The sequence below is a fragment of the Aulonocara stuartgranti genome, assembly GCF_965226115.1.
Source record: "Aulonocara stuartgranti genome assembly, chromosome: 8".
Lineage (NCBI taxonomy): Eukaryota > Metazoa > Chordata > Actinopteri > Cichliformes > Cichlidae > Aulonocara > Aulonocara stuartgranti.
Genome location: NC_138959.1, coordinates 27,993,591 through 28,006,567, shown reverse-complemented (window position 1 = coordinate 28,006,567; position 12,977 = coordinate 27,993,591). Strand labels below are relative to the sequence as shown.

Here is a 12,977-nt window from a genome sequence, read left to right as displayed (position 1 = left end):
ACACGGGGATACTGAATATTATAAGATAAAGCCATAACTACGTAAATCTGAATCTTCTATCAAAAGTTACAGCTAACTTCATGAAGTTGTACAAAAAGGCTTTATTTTGCAAAGATAGTGCGTTTCTGACTATTACATGCGAGACGTGTCTCTTTACTGTGTTTAAGACACTTTACAGGTCCCTCCCCTAATGAAGAGTAGTTAGCAGCTGATTGGACCATGGAACAGGTGACCACGTTCAAAAAGCCGCTCTGACAGCTCCAGAGGGGAGAGAGGGAGAGAGTGTGTGCAACGAGCGAGTAGCCTGACAGCCGTCGCGGTCCTGACCATGGTTTTCCCAGCCTGTGCTTATCTTGTGTATTTGTGTGAGGGTGAATTGTAAAAGCCGCTCCTAGTGCATTAGCTGAGAGCTTAGGCACTCGTGGGCTGAAGCGGAAGGGGTGAGCTGCCTTTTCTTTTGGAATCGTTTTCTCCTGTTTTCTTGGTCAGGGAGCGAGGGATAGCTCTGTCATTTGTTTGTTCTTTTTCTTTCCTAGAGTTTAGTTAGTCTTTGCTGGTGGGTCTTAGTTGGTTTTGTTTATTATTTTGGCTTGGGCTCACCCTGGAGCTATGCTTCTTGTCCTTAAATAAAATCACCTTTTTTTTACTCACAACTGGTTTGGATGTTTGGCTTGGGAACCAGGGCGGGGATTTGTATCTCTCTCCTCCAACCTTATGTGCGTCCCTACACGCCTAGATTAGGGGCGTAACATAAATGGAGTTCTCACACGAAACAAAGTATAGCTTTTTATTTTGTGAATAACTTAAAAATCTTAGCTCACATAGCTTTAAAACTGTTTGCTCAACACGGGGATATTGAATTCGATCAGATAAAGCCATAAATACGCATATCTGAGTCTCCTATCAAAAGTTAGAGCTGTCTTCATGAAGTTGTAAACGCTTTATTTCGCCAAGACAGTGCGTTTCTGACTATTACATGCATTTGAATGGAGTTGTCGCACGAAACAAAGTATAGGTATTCATTTTGTGAATAACTTGAAAATCTTAGATCAAACAGCTGCAAAACCTGTTTGCTCAACACGGGGATATCGAACTTTAAAAGATAAAGCCATAAATATGTTTATATGCGTCTTCTATCAAAAGTTACAGCTGTCTTGAATGAAAGCATTATAGCAGCTTACCTCGATCATGTGGTAGAACAGACACATGGGCCACCTACGTGTCCTTCTACGGCAGGAGTAGTTGCCACAAACCTGCAAAACAAAAAGAAATGATCAGGTGACATGAACAGATTTATACAGCCATAAGCAAGAGATTCTTCCTGCCTGTGGGCGTCAAACTGGACCCCCCTCCTTACTGTAACTATCAAAACTATCATAGTCTAAAACTATCATCTCATATCAAAACTATTATAATCACATTATCTGACTTTATCAGTTATAACAATGAGAAACGGTAAACAATTTGGCAAATAAATTACTTATAATTGTGCTTACCTGGTCCAAATGATCCACAGTCCCTTTGCATTTGTTATAATCCAGGATGATGTGGGGCTTTCTCTTCCCAGAGTCCTGGACTTGTAGCTCACGGTGCCTGGTGCTCAATAAGACAACCTTTTTTCTTTGCTTGGGGATGTAGGAAACCACAGCCTTGCCCCCCCCCCCCCCCCCCCCCCCCCCCCCCATAGCGACCTGGACGGGAGAGACGATCATCGAATCTTACTGCCCGATTAATTTGCTCAAATCATTTTTTTTTTGACATGGTAGCATGAAACAGAAGAGCCCTGTCTCCCCATTTCACAGGCTTGTTGTCGTTTCATGTTGAGACCTGTACAGGCCAGCCAGCATCACAAGCCCCATGTAAGCCTGCAACTCCTCATCTTCCAGTCTTTTACTGACCTGTTGCCCCTGCAGGTTGGTGAAATGCAGGATTAGCTGCATAATGTCCTCTGCAAAAAAAAGATGGAAAGTGCTCACAGGGCTGCTGATCCTATACGAATTGCATAATGGGTTGGTCCTGGGGTTAAAATGGGGGGAGGAAAAAATGGCAGGACCTCTTCGTGTGTGGGTTGCCACATGATTTCTCCATTTTTAGATCTCCACTGGCCATCCTCCAGTCTTGTCTCTTCCTCCTGCTCTTCTTCCTCCTTCTCCTTCTCCTCCTCCGCACATGAGCTGCAAAGCTCCTCGGTGCCTGGCAAAAATTCTTCTTCGCTGTCAGAAGTATCTCCACTGCTTGTGGAGAGTGCAAAACTGCAGCAACAGCCTCCTCTAAACTGAGTGCACGCTTCATTGTGTCTGTGCAGAAATGACCACTCAGACCAGGCTGCAAAGTATTCTCATAGACTTCAAAGGTGCACCTGAATAAACATGCTATACCATACATCCAATAAGAGAGAGGAGGCACACTCTTGATCAAGAAAAAACATAAGCGCACGCCTTTGATCTCCCCCCCCCCCCCCCCCCCCCCCTCTCTCTCTCTCTCTCTCTCACACACACACACACACATGCACATACATACATACACAATACCATTTTATGGTGGTTAGCTGTTTTATTGTCATGCATTTTACAAGGTAAGATAACCATGTCCTGCATTCAAAACCACTGAAAATGTCTATGGTGGTGCTGTGCCTAATATTGTGCTGGTGTATGCTGGGTAATCGCACAGCTAGCGACTGGGTGACTTTATTCACCCGCTTCGGCTGTTGTCAGTCCATATCCCCTAGATATGGACCATCTCCTGCTAGATTGTTCAGAAGGTTGTTATCATCCATCCAGATGGAGGATCACTAACAGGAGCGTGGGAAGACTCCAGAATCCACTCTGGCTGCAATCCGGTGGATACAGGAGTGTGTACAGGTAAGACCGTTTAAACGGACAGCATTTATAGAATGACTATTAAAAGTCAGACCAGCGAGTGTCAATAATGTTAATGTGGTTATGTTAGTAATACACCGAGTGCTAATATAACAGCTTTAAGATGCATTTGTAGATGTTATTATGTGTTTTACCGTCTTTATGGTGCTAGCTTAAAGTTACGGTGTAAACGTTAGCTTATATTGGAGTAAAGCTGTTACTGTTTAAACGATGTTAGCACAGAAATATTAGCTTCTGTCATGACTGACGAAGTTACTAGTTAATAAAGTTTCCAGTAAAGTGTTTAATCGCAGCCACAGACTGACAGCAAATATCTCGATTAGCTTCAGTGCATCTGTAATAAATATGTGCAAGTTTCAGTGCTTCGTTTAAACTGTATGATACTTATACTGACCCAGGGTCAGTGTAAAATACAATCCTAGCTGTGTGAACAAAGCCTGGCTCCTTTAATCCTGCATGAAAAACCTCAGGATGCAGGCTATTATTACTCTTTCCTGCTGGCACACCTGTCACACCTGAGAGTCAGCTAGAAACTTACAGTGACGTGGACATCATGCAAAGACTGCCAGACTCTGTAATACTGCAAATGATCAGTGACTCAAGTTAACACTAAACTTTAAACGGTACCTCTGTGTCTCTGTGTGCTGAACATTTAGGATTGAGTCAGGCTGCATCTGTGTTAGTCCTCTGACAGACTGGTGACCTGTCCAGGTGTGCTCTACCTATGACTACTGGGACAGGCTCTAGCTCCTGTAATAGAAATTTTATGTTATTCTCATTTAAAGCATTTAAGTGCTTATGCATATGCTTAGTTGTGACACTGTTATAGACTGTTCAATGAAGGTTTCTAAAACTAGATGAACTTACTTCAGCAGTTTGAGAAAACAACTCCCTTTACAGGTGCTGATAACGTCAAGGGCACAAAACAGCATAACCATTGATCCGTTAGGTTTCATAGCGAGACACGTGAAGTGGCAGAGCTGACATGACTGAACTGTGATGTTTGATGTGTGTTTGCTCTCCTGTGCACAGTAATAAATAGCATGATCACAGCTCTTTCTGTGTTGCAGACTTTATTTAAAAAATTCCATGACATCTACTATAACTGAACCAACCTGGTGCTCTTCATTTATGGAGGCTGTTGAGTCTGAATGTTGGATGTTGTGTATCTCGTGTTCTCTGGGCTTTGTTGTCCTCAGTCTTTTTGCAGGATCAGAAAACAAAACCGGGAGGCGCGTAAATGTTTCTTCTCCATGATGTTTCTTCAAATGTTTCTTCTGGATGATGATATGACCGTGACACGGGATGCCACCTTTGGTCTTGTGACGAAGCAAAGCTCAGGAAGAAGTGTGATTAAATGGTACCCACATGTTGAGAAGGATGTACAGGGCACCTGCAGCCAAATCCAAGCTTCAGCTTAGTTGTAGTTGCAGAATGCTATAGGACTGAGACATCTAAGGCATCAAATGTTTGATTAAACGGATGAAAAAGAGAAGTTTTTTCCCTATAATTATCACTTCTTAAAATCTGTAGCAACTTCAAGTCTGTCAGCATGCTGAGCATGCTCAGAATGTGACAATATATTTTTGTTCAATATTTAATTTCTTTCAGTTGCAATTGTTAAATGAAAAAATATATATTCTTATAATTTAGCAAACGAATTTATAAAAAAAAAAATACATATATCTGTATTAGTTTTAGTAAATTAATTTGACACCTGTATTGAAAATACCATATTGTATTCATACAGAATCAGTATGGTATCATTGTTTGTCTGTTCACTGATTGTTGAAGCTAAGAGCTACTTTGATCTGTTTAGATCTAAAGTATCCAAAGTTGAGTTCTAATGTTTCTTCACCCCTGTGTGTGTGATATGTGATTTCCTACATGCTGGCAGAGCAGAGCAGCAGTTTGTGCTCACAGATGGTGACGGTGTGGAGAGACGGTGGTATTTCCTCAGAAGAACCAGCAGAGTCACAAAGGACACCAGTCCATCTCACCACCTTGACTTGCTGACTGATGTTCGTCTACACTGCACAGAGGAAATCAACTGACCGAGGTTTGTCCAGTGACGTGTTATGAAATGTATATTTGTTTTATGCTTACAGATATGTTTTTCTTGACAGAGGCTCTGCAGAGGTTAGACAAAGCAGAGAAAACATGTGCTTTACATTTTACTGTGATTTATTGAGATATTTGTTGCCTGATGTTCAGCAGGAATGGAGAAATAGAATCAAAGGGAGATGTTTTTCCTGTTTTTGTAATGATGTAAGTAAATCTTCAATATTATTTATTTGCTTGGTTATATTAGGAGCGTTTCTGAGTGAGGGGGAGAGGAGTCATCATCCAGGTAAAGTGACGTGGATCAGTGGATACACTTGTCTCCCCTTTAAAGGAGACGATCCAAGTCATCCTTAAATGTTAGCGCTTTCAAATACACAAACATTTTTAAAGGACAAAAATGAACATCCAACTTTGACTGTAATACAAAATAAATCTTTGCATGTGTGTTTTCAAACTCTCAGATGGGCAGTATATCAGTCTTGGACTGTCTAACCTGCCGGAGCAGCACTGAATGACCACCGCACGAGCATGTTCCTGCAACATTCAGCATCTGATCCTTCATCTGTGTGCTTCTGCTTTTGGTAAGTAGAGTTACCCAACTCCAGTAACTCTAAACACATGCCATCCATTTCTGACGGCCTGGTTACTTCCTGTCAGTTACTTTAGAAACCATGTGGTCACCTGACCTAACACTGTTTCTTCTTCTTCTCCTTAATGTTGAAGTGTCAAATGTCAAACAGCTGGAGAGGAAACTACACCAGTGTACTGGGATGTTTCAGCAACACGTGCCAGATGCTGTTCCTTCATGGTGACATCACCAGAGACAGTCCCGCCCACCTCAGGACCCATTGATTATGATGATCTGATCCATCAAACCCCCAGCAGGTGAACTTTATTCATGACATAACACCGCAACAATGTAAAAAATTAAACAGCAACAGTCTAAATGTAAAGTGCATTCTAAAGTCCTCTTCAATAAATTGTATGCAAAGAGTCATTCAGGTCACTACAGAACCCAGAGTCTTCATCATTAAATCTCTGGTTGCTTCATTTTTTCTATCCTATATCAGATATTTTAAAGGTTAGCTTAGGTAAAGTTCCATTCTCATGGTGAGGCAAAGTGCTTTATGTGTGTGTGTGCCCGTGTCATGAACGGCTATAAAAGGCCTATAATTAAAGAACAAAGCGGGGTTTGAGTTCGAGTTGCGGCAGACTGTCACTACTTGTAAATGGAACGCAGCCTTCCTACGGCGGACAGCTAATAACAGGAATCGGACGCGGTCCAGCCAAGTCCACAGCAACCACCATAGCAACCGCCTAGCATGACCTTAAAAACATATTCTGTCTTCATAACTATCAAAATCGTGAAATGATTTGCAAAGTGTGAAAGTGTTACAGCTGCAGAGAGCTATGGCGGTATCTATGGAAGCTGTTTACATAGCTAATAATATACGATGTAACCATGGAGACAGTCAGTCACTTGAGCTAGCGGTGCATGTTTACTACAGTGAATAAGGTGATTGAGTGCACAGCGTCCACACTCTGCAGGGGGTAAAGACATTACTTCAATATTGTTTTATATTGATATATATTAGCCTTCTGTTGACCATCACCTCAGGTTCACCATTACAGTTTCAGATTACAGATGCACACTGTCTAAACACATTCAAAAACTCATGTCTCAGAAATAAGCACAGCTGTTCATGTTTGTCATTAGAGTTTTATTTGTAAGAAAATTATGAACTTCATATTGTGCATTAAATAAAAGAACATTTCACAACTCTGAGTCAACAGAAACAGGTAACAGAAATGTCTCTAATGTGTACAGTGTAGTGTAAGCATTAAAAGATCATAAAGGAAAAACTAACATTTATGTGAAACTAATTGTAATAAAAAATGAGCAGGTGCTTTATAGATTTAAAAGAAAGAATCTGAAAACAACACTTTTTTGGTCTAAGTGATCAAAGTAGAAAACAGAACTGATGTTCAAGAACAAACCGTAGCTGCACTAATATTACACATCTCGATCGTTGTACTGAACAGACATGTTGCTTTTAAAACCACATGCAGTGTGTGACCATGACTGTTCACTGAGACCATGAACGCCACTTCGCTGAAGCATTCTTCTTCTTCTTCTTGCCATTAAATTGGAAGCAGAAGCAGCACGAGCTGATTTGATCTACTGAAAGGAAAAAGCAGAACATCTGAGTTGAAACCAGTCAGCTGAAATCATTAAGACAGGAACAAATTCAATGCAGTGTCTCAAGTGGCTTAGCCTGTTACAACTGTTGATACAAGCTAAATACGGTTAACACACAGTGTCAGGGAGCTCCAGTGTGGGAACTAGTGGCTTTAGGTTTGTAGTCATTTAACTTTCATCCATTCATTCATTTAATTCAGGAGGAAGAAATGCCAGGTTGGTGCAGGCTGGTTACATGCATTTGGTCCCATGCTGTCTTTAATTAAATGACTTGGTTCATTTTATGGCTGGGCTGTATGTGGGGTTATATCATGTTATTTGGGCAGGAGTACCTGTCCCCTGTTAGACTTAGAAAGTTTCTCCATAAGTAGAGTTTCTAACTCTTCTAGCACATCTGTGGCTGACAGCTTTTTGGTGGCTCTTTTTACCCCACACTGGTTGTGAGTGTGTAAATAGCCCCACTAGTTATTTTGGGTTGCAGTTAACTAGGGAGGAAGGGGTGGGTATGCCATGATTAGGTGAATAACAATTATATGTGATACATAAATTTCACAATGCATGCATATATCTCTATCAATTAAACCTGGCCTGAGGGCTGCCATTTTTTACATTCAGTTATTTCTCTTAGAAATGTTGGAACTAAATAATGAATGTGTTACAGTTAAAGTGAAACACTGGTCAGTGTAAATGGCTCATTGGGACACAGAAACCTTTAAATTAAACCTGATATCTAGTGTCAAACAATATCAAAGCTGTAAAAGATGTTTACATTCAGAATTTATAAAACTATGATTGTAAATAAATTCAAACAAGTGAGCTTTTCTCTTTGTGCTGAATATCAACACTGTGGTTTCTTAGACTGTAAGCTGTACTTTAGTGCAACCAGTTGCAGAAGCTGCCACTCCAAATGTCTTTTGATAACAAGAAAAAAATACCTTTTCAGTACACGGCCTGAAGTTCTTCTCCGACATCTTCTGCAATCGGCTTTGTCTGCTGGTTTGAAGACAATAAACCACAAAAAAGATGATTTAGTCACTTTGTCTGCGTCATGCAGCTCGAATGTGTCGTGTAACGATGTTGAATAGCCGTCGTTATCCCTCTGCTTTGAGCCTTTTATCAAAAGTTACAGCTAACTTCATGAAGTTGTACAAAAAGGCTTCATTTCGCCGAGACAGTGCGTTTCTGACTATTACATGCATTTGAATGGAGTTCTTGCACGAAACAAAGTATAAGTTTTCATTATGTGAATAACTTGTATTTTACACTGACCCTGGGTCAGTATCAACTTCATGAAGACAGCTGTAACTTTTGATAGAGGACTCACACACACACATATTTATGGCTTTGCCTTATAGAATTCAGCATCTCCGTGCTGAGGAAATAGGTTTTGCAGCTGTTTGAGCTAAGATTTTCAAGTTATTCACAAATTGAAAACCTATACTTTGTGTCGGGCGAGAACTCCATTCAAATGCATGTAATAGCGAGAAACGCACTAACGTGGTGAAATAAAGCGTTTTTCCATAAACTTCATAAAGACAGCTGTAAATTTTGAGAGAAGACTCACACACACATTGGGGGGATATTGAAGTCTATAAGATAAAGCCATGAATATGTTTGTCTGAGTTTTCTATCAAAAGTTACAGCAAGCTCTATGAAGTTGATGAGAAACGCGTTTCTCACTGTTACATGCATTTGAATTTAGTTCTTGCCCGACACAAAGTATAGGTTTTAATTTGTGAATAACTTGAAAATCTTAGCTCAAACAGCTGCAAAACCTATTTCCTGAGCACTGAGATGCTGAATTCTATAAGGCAAAGCCATAAATATGTGTGTGTGATTCTTCTATCAACAGTTACAGCTGTCTTCTTGAAGTTGATACTGACCCAGGGTCAGTGTAAAATACAATCCTAGCTGTGTGAACAAAGCTTGGCTCCTTTAATCCTGCATGACAAACCTCAGGATGCAGGTTATTATTACTCTTTCCTGCTGGCACACCTGAGAGTCAGCTAGAAACTTACAGTGACGTGGACATCATGCAAAGACTGCCAGACTCTGTAATACTGTGAATGATCAGTGACTCAAGTTAACACTAAACTTTAAACAGTACCTCTGTGTCTCTGTGTGCTGAACATTTAGGATTGAGTCTGCATTGACTTTATTTATTGAGACTTTAATGTGCTAAAAGCAGGTTGAAGACAGCTCAGAAACATTTGAAGATTAAAATTTAGCATTATGGCTGCTGGTGGTTTGTAAAGCCTATACTCAGCTGTAGTTTTTGTTACTAATTTATGTTTGTTGTTGTTTAACACAGATTTCAGAAGAGCAAATATGCTTAATAGTTTAACTAGATTTCATTTGTCAGTGTGGGACTGCTGAGTCACCTGAAGAACTCATTTCATTCATTCTCCACATGATGTTCATATACAGAAATGTTTCACAGGAACTGGTTCCTCCCAAACTGTGAACTAGTGTGTTTCCATAGATTATCTCTGTATGAATGTACTTTTAAATGAAGGCAAGTGTTTGTCCTTTTTTGTTCCTCAGTTACAGTACGTGATATCTTGATATCAGGCGGTCAACACTGGGGGAAGACAAGAAGCAGACGTACTTCCAAGAGGGAGCTGCAGTGAGGACACAGCCAGGTCACTGAGGTCAGAGGTCAGAATCTGAAACAGCTCAGGTTTATATTTTAGGGGTTATAAAAAATCAAAATGTATTTATGAAGAAACCTTTAAATAATAGTCATAATTATGATTATTATAAGAAATATCAAACATTTAAGTGGATTTTCTGTTACACATGTTGTATTAGCCCTGCAATAAACTGGCAGCCTGTCTTTGTCCTGTATCAGCTGGGATAGGCTTCATCCTCCCGCAACCCTGAATTGGATACATTGTATTCCAATTATGTAATCTGATCATTTACAAACTCAAGGTATCTAATCAAAATGTAAGTAATAATTATAAAATGGGAAAGCAGAAATAAGTGTGACATAAATGTAAATGTGTTAGCTGACATAGAGGACAGCTACATGTAGTCTGAAAAACCTTTGTTGTCAAGTTTGCAGGTATATCAGCACGAGACATTCTTACATAGAAGAGTCTGTTAAAGTCTCTAACTCAGCGAAGCATTATTGGTCCCGTCTGTTTGGATAAATATAGTAAGTTGATGTTTGTCCATTTATTGACACATTTTCTTAAGTGCTTATCCAGTTCAGGATCACAGTGGAGCTGCAGCTGGATATGTTCATTAAATAAACCTTACAAAAGTTAACAATAAACCTGCATCCATGTACGTTGTTGTCCACAGGATAAGAAAATCAAACTGGAACACTGTGGAACATGTTAATAAATGTTTGTGTGTTTATGCCTGTGTCTTTCACAGGAGGCGCTGGAAGGTTTCCCTAATAGTTCCTGGTGAATCAAAGCAGAACCATAAAGGTTGCTGGATTGCATGATGGCCTTACCCCTGAGCAGTCATCCTGTTAAAGGAGGAACCAGTTAGAAGCTGTTTTCAAAGTAGCTGAGCAGATTTCATCTCAAGTAAGCGATTAACTGTTTGTTCATCTGTTCTGCCACTTAAAGAGCATTTAAGGACGTCTTTTGAGTGTCCAGCTGAATTAATTCTACTGGCTCTCATGGTCATTTGTTATTATAGACATATTTTTCATGTTCATCCAGCTATTTAGTAAATTCTATCTATTTAGTAATATCCGTCAGCTATAAAATGTAATATAAATATAAAAAATATCTAAATATCTCCTGCACTTTATATTTTAATGATGTAAGTCTGTTATCGTGTTACATTAGCATTCCTCACATATCAATGAGATGCTGTACAGTACAATCCTACTGACGCAGCAGAGGGATAACGACGGCTATTCAACATCGTTACACGACACATTCGAGCTGCATGACACAGACAAAGTGACTAAATCATCTTTTTTATGGTTTATTGTCTTCAAACCAGCAGACAAAGCCGATTGCAGAAGATTTCGGAGAAGAACTTCAGGCCGTGTACTGAAAAGGTATTTTTTTCTTGTTATCAAAAGACATTTGGAGTGGCAGCTTCTGCAACTGGTTGCACTAAAGTACAGCTTACAGTCTAAGAAACCACAGTGTTGATATTCAGCACAAAGAGAAAAGCTCACTTGTTTGAATTTATTTACAATAATAGTTTTATAAATTCTGAATGTAAACATCTTTTACAGCTTTGATATTGTTTGACACTAGATATCAGGTTTAATTTAAAGGTTTCTGTGTCCCAATGAGCCATTTACACTGACCAGTGTTTCACTTTAACTGTAACACATTCATTATTTAGTTCCAACATTTCTAAGAGAAATAACTGAATGTAAAAAATGGCAGCCCTCAGGCCAGGTTTAATTGATAGAGATATATGCATGCATTGTGAAATTTATGTATCACATATAATTGTTATTCACCTAATCATGGCATACCCACCCCTTCCTCCCTAGTTAACTGCAACCCAAAATAACTAGTGGGGCTATTTACACACTCACAACCAGTGTGGGGTAAAAAGAGCCACCAAAAAGCTGTCAGCCACAGATGTGCTAGAAGAGTTAGAAACTCTACTTATGGAGAAACTTTCTAAGTCTAACAGGGGACAGGTACTCCTGCCCAAATAACATGATATAACCCCACATACAGCCCAGCCATAAAATGAACCAAGTCATTTAATTAAAGACAGCATGGGACCAAATACATGTAACCAGCCTGCACCAACCTGGCATTTCTTCCTCCTGAATTAAATGAATGAATGGATGAAAGTTAAATGACTACAAACCTAAAGCCACTAGTTCCCACACTGGAGCTCCCTGACACTGTGTGTTAACCGTATTTAGCTTGTATCAACAGTTGTAACAGGCTAAGCCACGTGAGACACTGCATTGAATTTGTTCCTGTCTTAATGATTTCAGCTGACTGGTTTCAACTCAGATGTTCTGCTTTTTCCTTTCAGTAGATCAAATCAGCTCGTGCTGCTTCTGCTTCCAATTTAATGGCAAGAAGAAGAAGAAGAATGCTTCAGCGAAGTGGCGTTCATGGTCTCAGTGAACAGTCATGGTCACACACTGCATGTGGTTTTAAAAGCAACATGTCTGTTCAGTACAACGATCGAGATGTGTAATATTAGTGCAGCTACGGTTTGTTCTTGAACATCAGTTCTGTTTTCTACTTTGATCACTTAGACCAAAAAAGTGTTGTTTTCAGATTCTTTCTTTTAAATCTATAAAGCACCTGCTCATTTTTTATTACAATTAGTTTCACATAAATGTTAGTTTTTCCTTTATGATCTTTTAATGCTTACACTACACTGTACACATTAGAGACATTTCTGTTACCTGTTTCTGTTGACTCAGAGTTGTGAAATGTTCTTTTATTTAATGCACAATATGAAGTTCATAATTTTCTTACAAATAAAACTCTAATGACAAACATGAACAGCTGTGCTTATTTCTGAGACATGAGTTTTTGAATGTGTTTAGACAGTGTGCATCTGTAATCTGAAACTGTAATGGTGAACCTGAGGTGATGGTCAACAGAAGGCTAATATATATCAATATAAAACAATATTGAAGTAATGTCTTTACCCCCTGCAGAGTGTGGACGCTGTGCACTCAATCACCTTATTCACTGTAGTAAACATGCACCGCTAGCTCAAGTGACTGACTGTCTCCATGGTTACATCGTATATTATTAGCTATGTAAACAGCTTCCATAGATACCGCCATAGCTCTCTGCAGCTGTAACACTTTCACACTTTGCAAATCATTTCACGATTTTGATAGTTATGGAGACAGAATATGTTTTTAA

At 39.5% G+C, this 12,977-nt stretch overlaps 2 long non-coding RNA genes across 12 annotated transcripts in view; one reads left to right on the top strand and one right to left on the bottom strand.

The window, feature by feature from the left end:
* Nucleotides 1-2,471: 2,471 nt before the first annotated feature.
* On the top strand, nucleotides 2,472-12,576 carry LOC309713321. 11 transcript variants are annotated; one of them, XR_014278545.1, is made up of 10 exons: nucleotides 2,472-4,239; nucleotides 4,777-4,938; nucleotides 5,191-5,299; nucleotides 5,405-5,524; nucleotides 5,667-5,828; nucleotides 9,688-9,801; nucleotides 10,204-10,303; nucleotides 10,528-10,685; nucleotides 11,113-11,170; nucleotides 12,124-12,576. It is a non-coding gene; the product is annotated as an uncharacterized lncRNA (long non-coding RNA). The 11 variants fall into 11 exon arrangements; XR_014278554.1 differs by lacking the exon at nucleotides 10,204-10,303 and having other exon boundaries at nucleotides 2,472-2,861; nucleotides 4,079-4,239; nucleotides 12,124-12,571; XR_014278555.1 differs by lacking the exon at nucleotides 10,204-10,303 and having other exon boundaries at nucleotides 2,472-2,575; nucleotides 2,781-4,239; nucleotides 12,124-12,569.
* The window catches only part of LOC309713324, a 179,493-nt gene continuing 173,629 nt past the window's right edge, over nucleotides 7,114-12,977 (bottom strand). The window contains exon 3 of the long non-coding RNA XR_014278565.1: nucleotides 7,114-7,125. This is a non-coding gene — a long non-coding RNA (uncharacterized lncRNA). The remainder of the gene's footprint in view (nucleotides 7,126-12,977) is intronic.